At 41.6% G+C, this 14,307-nt stretch overlaps 1 protein-coding gene across 2 annotated transcripts in view; it reads left to right on the top strand.

The window, feature by feature from the left end:
- LOC110502467 (cGMP-dependent protein kinase 1) overlaps positions 1-14,307 on the top strand; it is a 169,354-nt gene that overhangs the window by 13,905 nt on the left and 141,142 nt on the right. The gene's annotated exons all lie outside the window — the stretch shown is intronic.

The following is a 14,307-nucleotide window of genomic DNA, read 5'->3' as shown; positions in this document are numbered from 1 at the left end:
TCGATAGGTTTAGGCTGCTACATGATACAACATATTTCCCTATACCCATCACGAGGTTGCTACAAACTAGCCTAGGAATTAAAGTTTACAACGTAGGTGCACAGATCGAGAGAAAATTTGGAATAGTCAAGGTCACAGACAGTGACACATTTAATACCGCCTAGCACACTCTTGTTTGCATCTAGCTGATCTTGGGGGTAATCATTAGTCCAAACATTTGAAAACAAGATTTTCTATTGGACAAATTCAGTAATGTTGATCCTTGTTTCGTTCCATTTGCTTCTGTTTAAGAAACGTTTTTCAACCGAATTGGCTGAATGAATACACCCCTGATCACCTGCAGACACAGTTCACTTTCATAGCAGCCACATACAAACCGCATGATCACTTTGCTCATTGTTTAATTCTTTCTCGAATCAACATGCTTTCCTCCTCTCACCTTTTCTCTTCACTTGTGGACTTCAGTGTACAACACAACAGCTGTCTGTGACCAGGCAAAAAAAACTTTCCAAGCTAAACCTTCATACCATTACCGCTAACCGCTACACACAGCCTACATCAGTGTCACCATAGAAGCTAACGTCATAGTCAACATAGCTAGAACTAACTAGAACTAACGCGTTAGTAAACCCACTACAATCATGCATTACAGTGTACAGCAAGTAGTTTTACAGGGCCCCGGTGGCAATAAATCAATATATCAAAATCTTACCTTGACTTGGAAGAGTTCCAGTGTTGGATAGCCATAGCCAGCTAGCTAACATAGCATCTCTCTCTGTTTGAGTAGGCTAAACTAGCTAGCTGCATTCACTAGCTAAGAAAGTGAAAGTGGAAAAAAAATCTCTCTGTCTCTCCCTTCTTTTTTTGGGAAGAAATTAACTTGTTCAAAACTGTTATACTATTGTCTTTCTCTCTCTTTGAGTCAATTGCTCACCACATGTTATGCAGTGCAGTGTTAGCTAGCTGTAGCTTATGCATTCAGTACTAGATTCATTCTCTGACCCTTTGATTGGGTAGACAGTTCATGCTACAAGAGCTCTGACAGGATGGAGGACGTCTTCTGGAAGTTGTCATTAGTGTGTAAATCTATGGAAGGGGTGAGAACCATGAGCTTCCTAGGTTTTGCATTGAAGTCAATGTAACCAGAGGAGGACGGAAACGAGCTACACCATGGTGCTACCCCAGAGAGTGCTGTTGAGGCTACTGTAGAACTTCATTGTAAAACAGTGTGTTTTAATACATTTTTTGGTGACGTGAATATATTTATATTTAAATATCATGTTTTTTGTTTCACACATTTGTTTTCCTTCTGAAATTCACTGAGGAGTATGTTCCTCCCCTCGATCCTCTGAGTAGCCTCCACTGATATGCACATATGCAATCAACACTCACCCCCCTCTCTCTCTGTTTCTCTCTCTCACTTTCTCTCTTTTGCCAACGAACTTGTGTGTGGTCTCATGGGTTTAGAGACAGATTCCCAGTGATGTAAAGTACTTAAGTAAAAATACTTTGAAGTACTTCTTAAGTAGTTTTTATGGGTATCTGTACTTTACTGTTCATTAGTATTTTTGAAAATGTTTACTTCTACTCCACAAGATCACAAAATAAAAAACAGTTCAAGTTGGAAATTTACATACACCTTAGCCAAATACATTTAAACTCAGTCTCCCACAATTCCTGCCATTTAATAATCATAAAATGTCCCTGTCTTAGGTCAGTTAGGATCACATCAAGAATGTGAAATGTCAGAATAAAAGTAGAGAGAATTATTTCTTTCAGCTTTTATTTCTTTCATCACATTCCCAGTTGGTCAGAAGTTTACATACACTCAATTACTATTTGGTAGCATTGCCTTTAAATTGTTTAACTTGGGTCAAATGTTTCAGGTAGCCTTCCACAAGCTTCCCATAATAAGTTGAGTGAATTCTGGCTCATTCCTCCTGACAGAGCTGGTGTAACTGAGTCAGATTTGTAGGCCTCCTTGCTCGCACACACTTTTTCAGTTCTGCCCACACATTTTCTATAGGATTGAGGTCAGAGCTTTGTGATGGCCACTCCAATACCTTGAATTTGTTGTCCTTAAGCCATTTTGCCACAACTTTGGAAGTATGTTTGGGAACATTGTTCACTTGGAAGACCCATTTGCGACCAAGCTTTTAACTTCCTGACTGATGTCTTGATGTCTTGAGAGTTGCCTCAATATATCCACATAATTTTCGTTCCTTTGATACCATCTATTTTGTGAAGTCAAATCAAAATCAAATTCAAATCAAATGTATTTATATAGCCCTTCGTACATCAGCTGATATCTCAAAGTGCTGTACAGAAACCCAGCCTAAAACCCCAAACAGCAATTAATGCAGGCGTAGAAGCACGGTGGCTAGGTAAAACTCCCTAGAAAGGCCAAAACCTAGGAAGAAACGTAGAGAGGAACCAGGCTATGTGGGGTGGCCAGTCCTCTTCTGGCTGTGCCGGGTGGAGATTATAACAGAACATGGCCAAGATGTTCAAATGTTCATAAATGACCAGCATGGTCGAATAATAATAAGGCAGAACAGTTGAAACTGGAGCAGCAGCACGGCCAGGTGGACTGGGGACAGCAAGGAGTCATCATGTCAGGTAGTCCTGAGGCATGATGGTCCTAGGGCTCAGGTCCTCCGAGAGAGAGAAAGAAAGAAAGAGCAAAAGAGAGAATTAGAGAGAGCACACTTAAATTTACACAGGTCACCGAATAGGACAGGAGAAGTACTCCAGATATATCAAACTGACCCTAGCCCCCGACACATAAACTACTGCAGCATAAATACAGGAGGCTGAGACAGGAGGGGTCAGGAGACACTGTGGCCCCATCCGAGGACACCCCCGGACAGGGCCAAACAGGAAGGATATAACCCCACCCACTTTGCCAAGCACAGCCCCCACACCACTAGAGGGATGTGGGGGCTTCTCGCGTGAAGTGCGCCAGACCTTCCTGCAGCAAAGCACCCCCACAACATGATGCTGCCACCCCCGTGCTTCACGGCTGGGAAGGTATTCTTTTTCCTCCAAACATAACAATGGTCATTATGACCAGAGGACATTTCTCCAAAAAGTATGATCTTTGTCCCAATGTGCAGTTGCAAACCACTGTCTTGCTTTTTTATGGTGGTTTTGGAGCAGTGGTTTCTTCCTTGCTGAGTGGCCTTTCAGGTTATGTTGATACAGGACTCGTTTTACTGTGGATAAAGATACCTTTGTATCTGTTTCCTCCAGCATCTTCAGAAGATCCTTTGCTGTTGTTCTGGGATTGATTTGCACTTTTCGCACCAAAGTACGTTCATCTCTAGGAGACAGAACGCGTCCCCTTCCTGAGCGGTATGGCGGCTGCGTGGTCTCATGGTGTGTACTATTGTTTGTACATATGAACGTGGTACCTTCAGGCGTTTGGAAATTGCTCCCAAGGATGAACCAGACTTGTGGAGGTCTACAATTATTTTTCTGAGATCTTGGCTGATTTCTTTTGATTTTCCCGTGTTGTCAAGCAAAGAGGCACTGAGTTTGAAGGTAGGCCTTGAAATACATCGACAGGTCCACCTCCAATTGACTCAAATGATGTCAGTTAGCCTTTCAGAAGCTTCTAAAGCCATGACATAATTTTCTGGAATTTTCCAAGTTGTTTAAAGGCACAGTCAACTTAGCGTATGTAAACTTCTGACCCACTGGAATTGTGATGCAGTGACTTATAAGTGAAATAATCTGTTTGTTATCAATTGTTGAAAAAATGATTTGTGTCATGCACAAAGTAGATGTCCTAACCGACTTGCCAAAATAATAGTTTGTTAACAAGAAATTTGTGGAGTGGTTGAAAAACGAGTTTTGATGACTCCAGCCCAAGTGTATGTAAAATTCCAACTTCAACTGTAATTCACAAGTGATATGCTAATATTGTGATAGGCTTATATATATACATTTACTAAATAATATATGTGTGACATTTGTTTTGATTTAGAAATTACCATTATGCACCTGTATCGAAACAGGGGCAGCGGGAGAAAATACATGTCATTTATGCACTTAAATAGCGAATGGAGGACGCTTTTCCCCATGGTTTATTTTCATGTCAGCCAGGTAGGCTATACTCCTGTTGTAAATATAACAATGTGCTTAATATTTGGAAAGTTGAGAAATAATATAGTAGGCCTAGCTTATAGAAAGCACATGGGACCCTCCTCTTTTTATTAGCTACCATCACTCTGTTTTCTCCCGCAATTTCATAGCCTACCGAAATGTTTCGCAACATGAGCTCATGGGCTCTCATGAAGTGTTTGATTAGATTTTCGAAAAAACATTTGCATTGCTGTCAGAGTGATTAGAGGGACAATAGAGTGCTGAGGACCAGGCAGTTAGCAAGTTTGGTAAGCTACTAATGACCAGCAGCAGCATCAGAGCTTGGAGAAGCCTAATTACCATGACTAAACGGTCATGTGGAATTTGACTGCCTTCATGACTCGTGACTGTGGGTGTCAAATCAAATCAAATCAAATTTTATTTGTCACATACACATGGTTAGCAGATGTTAATGCGAGTGTAGCGAAATGCTTGTGCTTCTAGTTCCGACAATGCAGTAATAACAAGTAATCTAACTAACAATTCCAAAACTACTGTCTTGTACACAGTGTAAGGGGATAAAGAATATGTACATAAGGATATATGAATGAGTGATGGTACAGAGCAGTATAGGCAAGATACAGTAGATGGTATCGGGTACAGTATGTACAAATGAGATGAGTATGTAAACAAAGTGGCATAGTATAGTATAAAGTGGCTAGTGATACATGTATTACATAAGGATACCGTCGATGATATAGAGTACAGTATATACGTATGCATATGAGATGAATAATGTAGGGTAAGTAACATTTATATAAGGTAGCATTGTTTAAAGTGGCTAGTGATATATTTACATAATTTCCCATCAATTCCCATTATTAAAGTGGCTGGAGTTGAGTCAGTGTCAGTGTGTTGGCAGCAGCCACTCAGTGTTAGTGGTGGCTGTTTAACAGTCTGATGGCCTTGAGATAGAAGCTGTTTTTCAGTCTCTCGGTCCCAGCTTTGATGCACCTGTACTGACCTCGCCTTCTGGATGATAGCGGGGTGAACAGGCAGTGGCTCGGGTGGTTGATGTCCTTGATGATCTTTATGGCCTTCCTGTGACATCGGGTGGTGTAGGTGTCCTGGAGGGCAGGTAGTTTGCCCCCGGTGATGCGTTGTGCAGACCTCACTACCCTCTGGAGAGCCTTACGGTTGAGGGCGGTGCAGTTGCCATACCAGGCGGTGATACAGCCCGCCAGGATGCTCTCGATTGTGCATCTGTAGAAGTTTGTGAGTGCTTTTGGTGACAAGCCGAATTTCTTCAGCCTCCTGAGGTTGAAGAGGCGCTGCTGCGCCTTCTTCACGATGCTGTCTGTGTGAGTGGACCAATTCAGTTTGTCTGTGATGTGTATGCCGAGGAACTTAAAACTTGCTACCCTCTCCACTACTGTTCCATCGATGTGGATAGGGGGGTGTTCCCTCTGCTGTTTCCTGAAGTCCACAATCATCTCCTTAGTTTTGTTGACGTTGAGTGTGAGGTTGTTTTCCTGACACCACACTCCGAGGGCCCTCACCTCCTCCCTGTAGGCCGTGTGGCGGTAATACGGTCACCGCAACAGCCCTAATCACCACCACAAGCACAAAGGTACACTTTATATACAAAAGTATGTGGGCACCCCTTTAAATGAGGGGATTTTGCTATTTCACCCACACTCGTTGCTGACAGGTGTATAAAATCGAGCACACAGCCATGCAATCTCCATAGACAAACATTAGCAGTAGAATGGCCTTACTGAAGAGCTCAATGACTTTCAACGTGGCACCGTCATAGGATGTCACCTTTCCAACATGTCAGTTTTCCAAACGTATGCCCTGCTAGAGCTGCCATGGTCAACTGTAAATGCTGTTATTGTGAGGTGGCAATGTGTAGGAGAAACAACAGCACAGCCGCAAAGTGGTAGGCCACACAAGCTCACAGAATGGGACCGCCAAGTGCTGAAGCACATAAAAATTGTCTGTCCTCCAATGCAACACTCACTACCGAGTTCCAAACTGCCTCTGGAAGCAACGTCAGCACAAGAACTGTTCGTCAGGAACTTGAATGGGTTTCCATGGCCGAGCAGCCGCACATAAGTTTAATGTGCAAAGTGTCAGCTGGAGTGGTGTAAAGCTCACCGCCATTGTACTCTGGAGCAGTGGAAACAGCTAAGCCCCTTTGTTCAAGTGAAGGGAAATCTTAACGCTACAGCATACAATGACATTGTAGTCAATTCTGTGCTTCCAACTTTATGGCAACAGTTTGTGGAAGGCCCTTTCCTGTTTCAGCACGACAATGCACCCATACACAAAGCGAGGTCCATACAGAAATGGTTTGTTAAAATCTGTGTGGAAGAACTTCAATGGCCTGCACAGAGCCTTGACCTCAACCCCATCAAACACCTTTGGGAGGAATTGGAACGCCGACTGCAAGCCAGGCCTAATCGCCCAACAACAGTGCCCGAGCTCACTAACGCTCTTGTGGCTGAATCGAAGCAAGCCCCCACAGCATTGTCCAACATCTAGCGGAAAGCTTTCCTAGAAGAGTGGAGGCTGTTATTGCAGCAAAGGGGGCACTAACTCCATTTTAATGCCCACGATTTTGGAATAAGATGTTTGACGAGCATGTGTCCACATACTTTTGGTCATGTAGTGTAATTTCTCAGCAAACTTTTGAGCCACTGGAAAGCGTAGAGTTCAAATATCTCCCCTTCAAGACGGCTTTGCTGATTGCCCTTACATCTGCAAGGGGTGTGAGTGAACTGCACACACTGTCAGTCCACCATTGTGCCTACGGTTTGCCCTGCCTTTATGCCTAAGGTCAGCTGTAATTACAATTGTCTAGCCTTAGAGCTTGTGCCGCCATTTACTTCTATGGAAGAATGGCTCCTCCACCATTTATGTCCTGTACGTGCTTTGCATATCTACTTGGATAGAACGAGAGCATGTCACAAGAGTGACCAACTCTTTGTGTCTTGGCCATCCCCTTGCAAGGGTAGGCCCCTCTCTCGTCAACGGCTATCCCATTGGATAGTGCAGGCTATTATATTGGCTTATAATAGCAAGTGTTTACAGTGCCCGGAGGGCCTGAGGGCTCATTCCACCATAGGTATGGGCACTGTTCTTTTTTACAAGAGATTTGCGAGGTGGAATGTTGGGCCACCCCTCGTATTTTTATGAGGTTTTACCGACTGGATGTCACTGCACCTTCATTGGCGCATACTGTCCTTCGTGTTTGAGCCTCTGAGGGATGATGCTGTTGGAACTGCTCTGGCTTCAAAGAGCATGTCTGTGTTACAGGAGTTGGCCATATCCCATAAGTGACACAAAATGAGTATTAGAAAAATAATTTTGGGTTACTAACGTTACCCTGGTTCTGTAAGAACACGAGTGAGATGTTTTACCTCTTTTCCCTGCTAGCAAGAGCGCAATGAAGAGAGGCATGTTTGAGAATGACCTGGCGAGTGGCTCCCTTTATTGAGGACAATGCAGACATATAATATATGGTTGTGAATGCTGAGGTCATTGACAACTATTTTGGGTACAGAGGAATGAGTGTCAATAGAGCTGCTCCTTTATCGATTAGAACAGAGGACTGTGATGTTTACTCAATGGCGTGGAGATCGATGCCTCTTCTCTGTTTGACCAACTTGTTTGTCAGTTTGGCTTTAGATATCTGAAAAGAAACAGACAAACCAGCACACTGTTCTTGCCAGTAGTACTGTTGATTCAGTTTTTGTATTGGCCTATCAAATAATGTATTTATTTATATCAAATCAAATTTATTTATATAGCCCTTCTTACATCAGCTGATATATCAAAGTGCTGCAATGCAGAAAATGTAGAACTTGCAGTGTATTTGAGATTTAAAATAGCTTCTAAATCTGTGATAACACTTTAACATATCAGACATGATTTTGTCCAAAAATGTATCAACCCCTACAAATACGTCCATTAATTATAATCCAGACAATAATTCACATTCCCTGTTGCTGCAGGATTATTTTCCTGCTGAAGCAAACTGGCTCCAATTAAGAGCCTACATCTCTAGCTCTACTTTCACTCGCTCAGCCTCTCTCTCCCTTATTCCTCTAAAAGAGCATATTTTCTCCTTTTAAGGAAGACGGACCGTATTCGGTCCCCAAACCTGACTGAGTGTGTTTATCTTCCCTTCCAGCACAGAGAAAGAGGCGGAGGAGAGGATAGAGGGTTGTTGTGTAATGGGGTGACTGGCGAGAATCTAGAGGACATAAAACAGAGAAATGTCACAGGACTGCAGGCTCCTCCACTTTGGGGTCTGTAGTGTAGTACGCGAGGCCAGGGACCCTCACTCCTTTCCTGTGTGTAAATCTGTCAAAGGGTCAGGGGTTAAGGAGAGAAGCTTCCGGAGGTATGCAAATATTGCTCTTGGGAAACAGGGGAGTACTATAACATTACTGCTCCCTGCTGTGCTTCTCTTTACTCTCTCATGGTTAGGATTAAAGGATAGATTGAAAGATAATGTTGTTTTTAAAGTGTGTTCCTTTTATACCTTCCTAATATCAACAAAGGATAGGCAGGCCATATGTTTTGGCACAAACTAAATATTGTAGACCTGTAAGTAAAATGTATGCACGCATGACTGTAAGTCGCTTTGGGAAAAAAGTGTCTGCTAAGTTACATACTGTATATTATTATTATATTATGTTTGTGTGGCCGTGTGTGGTCGCTCGTCAAAAGGAAGAGTGGGGTGTTGCCAGAGTGGTGTGTTGCCAGAGATTACTGGATGGGGACTTTAGAAGCTTGGGACACACTTCAAACCGTCTCCCTTTTGTGAGTTCTATTCCCAGCATCTGTTGAGGGGTTTGAAAGCATTTCCTGTCCCTTTTTTTATCCTTAATGACATAGAAGCTTCTCTTTGAAGACACGAGTCCTTGTTACATGTGATTAGCCTCTTTTACAGTCGGGTGATAAAGCGCTAAATGACTGTCTGCTTCCTTGTGAAATGATTTCAATACAAAACAGACACAGAAAATCTTTGTATACAGCACTAATTACACCCAATCTTGTCTAATCAAATTCTATGTTCTGGTCAAAAGTAGTGCACTAGGGAATAAGATATATTTTGTCTGTCTCTGTCTATGGAAGTTATTGAGATGCATCTTTGTAAGATAGTGGAAAAGTCTTGTCATGGGGTGCGAATCATCAGGCATCAGATGGAATCAGATGCAATATTGTGGTATTTATAGTGCATTCAGAAAGTATTCACACCTCTTGACTTTTCAACATTTTGTTGTGTTACAAAGTGGGATTCAAAAATGATTTATTTGTCATTTTTTGTCAACGATCTACACACAATACTCTATAAAAATTAAAACATTTGTAAAAAATGAATGATAAACAAAACACAAATATATTTTGATTAAATAAGTATTCAATCCCCTGAATCAATTCATGTCAGAATAACCTTTGGCAGCGATTACAGCTGTGAGTCTTTCCGGTTAAGTCTCTAAGAGCTTTCCACACCTGGATTTGTGCAATATTTGCCATTTTTCTTTTCAAAATTCTTTAAGCTAGGTTGAATTGTTTGTTGATCATTGCTAGACAACCATTTTCAGGCCTTGCCATATACAGTATTTTCAAGCAGATTTAAGTCAAAACTGTAACTTGGCCACTCAGGAACATTCACTGTCTTCTTGGTAAGCAACTCCAGTGTAGATTTGGCCTTGTGTTTTTGGTTATTGTCCCGCTGAAAAGGTGAATTAATCTCCCAGTGTCTGGTAGAAGGCAGACTGAACCAGGTTTTGCGCCAGGATTTTGGCTGTGCTTAGCTCCATTGCGTTTTTTTTTTATCCTGAAAAACTCCCCAGTCCTTAACGACTACAATTATACCCATAACATGATGCAGCCACCACCCTGCTTGAAAATATGGAGAGTAGTACTCTAATGTGCTGTATTTGATTTTCCCCAAACAAAACTTTTTATTCAAGACAAAACCTTCATTGCTTTGCCACATTTTTTGCAGTATTACTTCAGTGCCTTGTTGCAAACAGGATGCATGTTTTGTAATATTTTTATTCTGTACAGGCTTCCTTCTATTCAGCCTGTCAATTAGGTTAGTATGTGGAGTAACTACAATGTAGTTGATCCATCCTAAGTTTTCTCCTATCACATCCATTAAACTCTGTAACTATTTTAAAGTCACCATTAGCCTCATTGTGAAATCCCTTAGCAGTTTCCTTTTTAATCTTTGTAGTGACTGGAAGTATTGATACACCATCCAAAGTGTAATTAATAACTTCACCATGCTCAAAGAGATATTCACTGTCTGCTTTATTTTTACCCATCTACCAATCTACCCTTGAACACGGCAGGTAAAACCGCTCCCCGTGCACCGATGACATGGATGTCAATTAAGGCAGTCCCCCGCACCTACCTGTTTCAGAGGGGTTGGGTTAAATCCGGAAGACACATTTGGTTAAATGCATTCAGTTGAGCAACAGACTAGGTATCCCCTTTCCCTTTCCCAATAGGTGCTCGACTGAGGGGCGATACAGCTACTTGTAATCATGTTAAACACTATTATTGCAGACTGAGTCCATGCAACTTATTATTATGTGACATGTTAAGCACACTTTTACTCCTGAACCTATTTAGGCTTGCCATAACAAAGGGGTTGAATAATTTTTGACTCAAGACATTTCAGCATTTCATTTGTAATTAATTTGTAAAAAATTCTAAAAACAGAATTCCAGTTGTAGGGTATTGTGTGTTGGCCAGTGCCCCACAAAATCTCAATTGAATCCATCTTACATGCTGTTTAAAAATATATATATTTTTATTAAACCTTTATTTAACTAGTCAAGTAAGTTAAGAACAAATTATTATTTACAATGACAGCCTACCCCGGCCAAACCCTAACCCGGATGACGCTGGGCCAATTGTGCGCCGCTTTATGGGAATCCCAATCACGGCCGGTTGTGATACAGCCTAGAATCAAACCAGGGTCTGTAGTGACGCCTCTAGCACTGAGATGCAGTGCCTTAGTCTGCTGTGCCATTCAGGAGCCCAAACACAACAGGCTGTAACACAACATAATGTCAAGGGGTGTGAATACTCTCTGAAGGCACTGTATTTACAGGTGCAGAGGGTGAACCGTAACCATGGATATTAACAAAACGTTGACTAACACTGATATATAAACATAGACTATCAAAATCATAAAGAGTAATATAAATGGGATTATCCTACATGCACCTTAACCCTACCAGTCCCAAGACCTGTATTTCATTGATCTGACTTTAATTTATCTGCATGTATTTACATTGAGTTTGAGTTTATATTATTTTTACAGGGACAGTGCACATTAATCAACGTTTCAGTTAAAGTGCCGGTTTTAGCCAGCCAGCTAATTTTCAACCGCAGCCCCTGGGCAGGTTATTAAAAACAATTACAATATAGACCATAGCAACATAGGACAAGCAAGACATAGCATACAGACAGAGCAGAATAGGACAAGCAAGACGTAGCATACAGACAGAGCAACATAGAACAAAAAGCAGCAAGACAAAATTCATAAAAGCAACAAAGTGTTTCCACACCTCACAAGTTACAGACAACAGACATGGAAAGCGGCAACACACAGCTAGGGACCATGTTCACAAATCTGATTGACCTTTAGCCATGTCTTCAAGCATTTTGTGAAAGTGTGATATGTGGTGCAGTTATGTGTGTCTGATGGCAGTGTATTCCAGACATGGGAAGCTCTCACAGAGAAAACTGATTTACTAAAGGTGCTTTTCCTTAAGAGAACTATACAGTCACCTCTCGTAGCGGACCTTGTGGATCTGCTGCCATATGTTTGGGTTTTCTGTTTAACAAAAATACTGAGTGGAGGGGGAGCCAGGCCATTTAGGATCTTGAATACAAGACATGCATCGGTGTATTGCACAAGATTTTCCCAACTCAGGAGCTCATGCTTTCTGAGGATGTAACAGTGATGATGGCTATTGGGCTTCCTATCAAGCACTTTGAGAGCCTGTTTGTAGACAGACTGAATATGTCTTAATGTTGTACAGCAAGCTTGGGCCCAACTAGTCAAGCAGTATGTTAAATGGGGGAGTATGATAGATTTGAAGTACAGTTTTGCTACCTCTGTAGTCAAACAATTTCGTATAAATCGGAAATTAGCTAGGTTGAATTTAGTTATTTGAATGACCTTTTTCACATGCTTTTTAAAAGAGAGTTTGGAATCAAGTATGATGCCAAGGTACTTAAAATCAGATACCACCTGGAGCTTCTCCCCTGACACATAGACATCTGGCTCAGTAGCATCTGTTGCCCTCTTTGTGAAGAACATGCAAACTGTTTTTTTTTTCACATTGAGATGGAAACATGAGTCACTGAGCCACTTTGTAATCTGGACCATTACAGAGTTCTTGTGCAGCTTGTTGTTTGCTCTTTCCATGCACATATATGACTGTATCATCTGCATACATTTGAACTTCAGACCCAGTACAGACAGAAGGCAGATCATTAATGTACAGGCTGAACAGGAGGGGCCCCAGTATTGGCCCTTGGGGCACGCCCACATCATAGCTAAGAGTGGACGACAGCTCATTGCTCACTCTGACACACTGACTTCTGCCTTCAAGGTATGATTTCATCCATCTCAAGGCATCAGGGGAAAAGTTCAACTTGGACAATTTTGCGATGAGAATCTCATGGTTAACAGTATCAAAAGCCTTCCTTAGGTCCAGAAACACAGCCCCAACAGCGCCCCCTTTGTCCATCTTGGACTTCACATTTTTCAGAAGAAAGCAGTTGGCCGTTTCTGTGGAGCGTTTTGCTCTGAAGCCAAACTGCATGGAGTGTAATGTGAAGGGGCTGTTGTTGAGGTGGGCAATCAGTTGTTCTGCTACACACTTTTCAACAACCTTTGACACCACAGGTAGTATACTAATGGGCCCGTAGTTACTCACGTCAGCAGGGTCGCCTGATTTAAAGATGGCCTTTATTATGGCCGACTTCCATACCCTTGGAAACACCCCGAGACCAATAGATGTGATGGTGACCTTAGTAATGGGGCCAATGAGTGACTCTGTAGTTTTTAAGAAAGGTAGAGTCTAGCCCAAACACATCTTTGGCTTTAGAGTTCTTTAGTGAGCTAATGACCTTGTTCACCTTTGACTCAGAAACCTCCCTTATGATGAAGACAGGTTGAGCATCATTTACTAGCACTGAGCCCAAGAAACCAGTGGAGGGGTTCTGTGTCAGTACCCTGACAGAGTCAATAAAGTAGGAATTGAAGGCTATTGCTATTTCGACTGCATCCTGTGTTAGATTGTTATTCACCATGATTTCTAGTCTTTTTGTAGTGTTACTATGGTATTTCCCTGTTAACTTTTTTAGATTCTCCCAGATCAGTTTAGAATTTCCCTTTGCTTCACCAATTATGCTAATAAAAAAGTTTGTCTTGGTCTGTCTGATTTCTTTCATCACCTTATTTTCAACATGGTAAACCTACGTCTGTCATGCTCTAATTTGGATCTTAGGGCTATTTTTAGAGCATAATCTCGTTCTTTCATCAATTTCCAGATTTCTCCATTTAGCCAAGGAAGAGTGCTCTTTTGGCCAGGTTTGGATTTGATTTTATTTAGGAAACCATTTATTGTAGTCTGGATTGTGGATAGAAAAACTTGACTATCAGCTTCCACATTTGTATAGGACAAGAGATCATTCCAGTTAATTCTCTTAATTGCGTTTTCAAAATAGCTTAATTCACTCTTAGGTATTCTTAGTTGATCTGGCTTTCTAACAGTAGAGATGTTAAACCTGCTCTTAGACAGCTTTCTGGCTATAAGTGTCAGATTATGATCAAATAGCCCAGTAACCATATTGAATGATTTAGTCACTCTCTCTGGTTAATTACTGAACACCAAATCAATCTGTGTTTTAGAGCAACAAGTCACCCTGGTTGGCCCTTTAACTAGCTGTGTAAGGTCAAAGGTATTAGTGATCCGTTTGAGGATTTTCCTACAAAACTTGTCTTCATAATTAATGTTAAAATCTACAATTAAGATTACCTCTTTCCCAAAGTCACATTCCCTAAGCATGTTATTAAACTGATCAAAAAACACACTTTTGGTGGAAGGTGGCCTATACATTCCAATAAGGGTAAAAGACATTTGGGGAGAACGTGTAACGTTCAGGCCAATACAT

This window comes from Oncorhynchus mykiss, chromosome 23 (genome assembly GCF_013265735.2).
Source record: "Oncorhynchus mykiss isolate Arlee chromosome 23, USDA_OmykA_1.1, whole genome shotgun sequence".
Taxonomy (NCBI): Eukaryota; Metazoa; Chordata; class Actinopteri; order Salmoniformes; family Salmonidae; genus Oncorhynchus; species Oncorhynchus mykiss.
The sequence above is the reverse complement of the archived record's forward strand: the minus strand, read 5'-3'. Positions and strand labels throughout refer to the sequence as shown.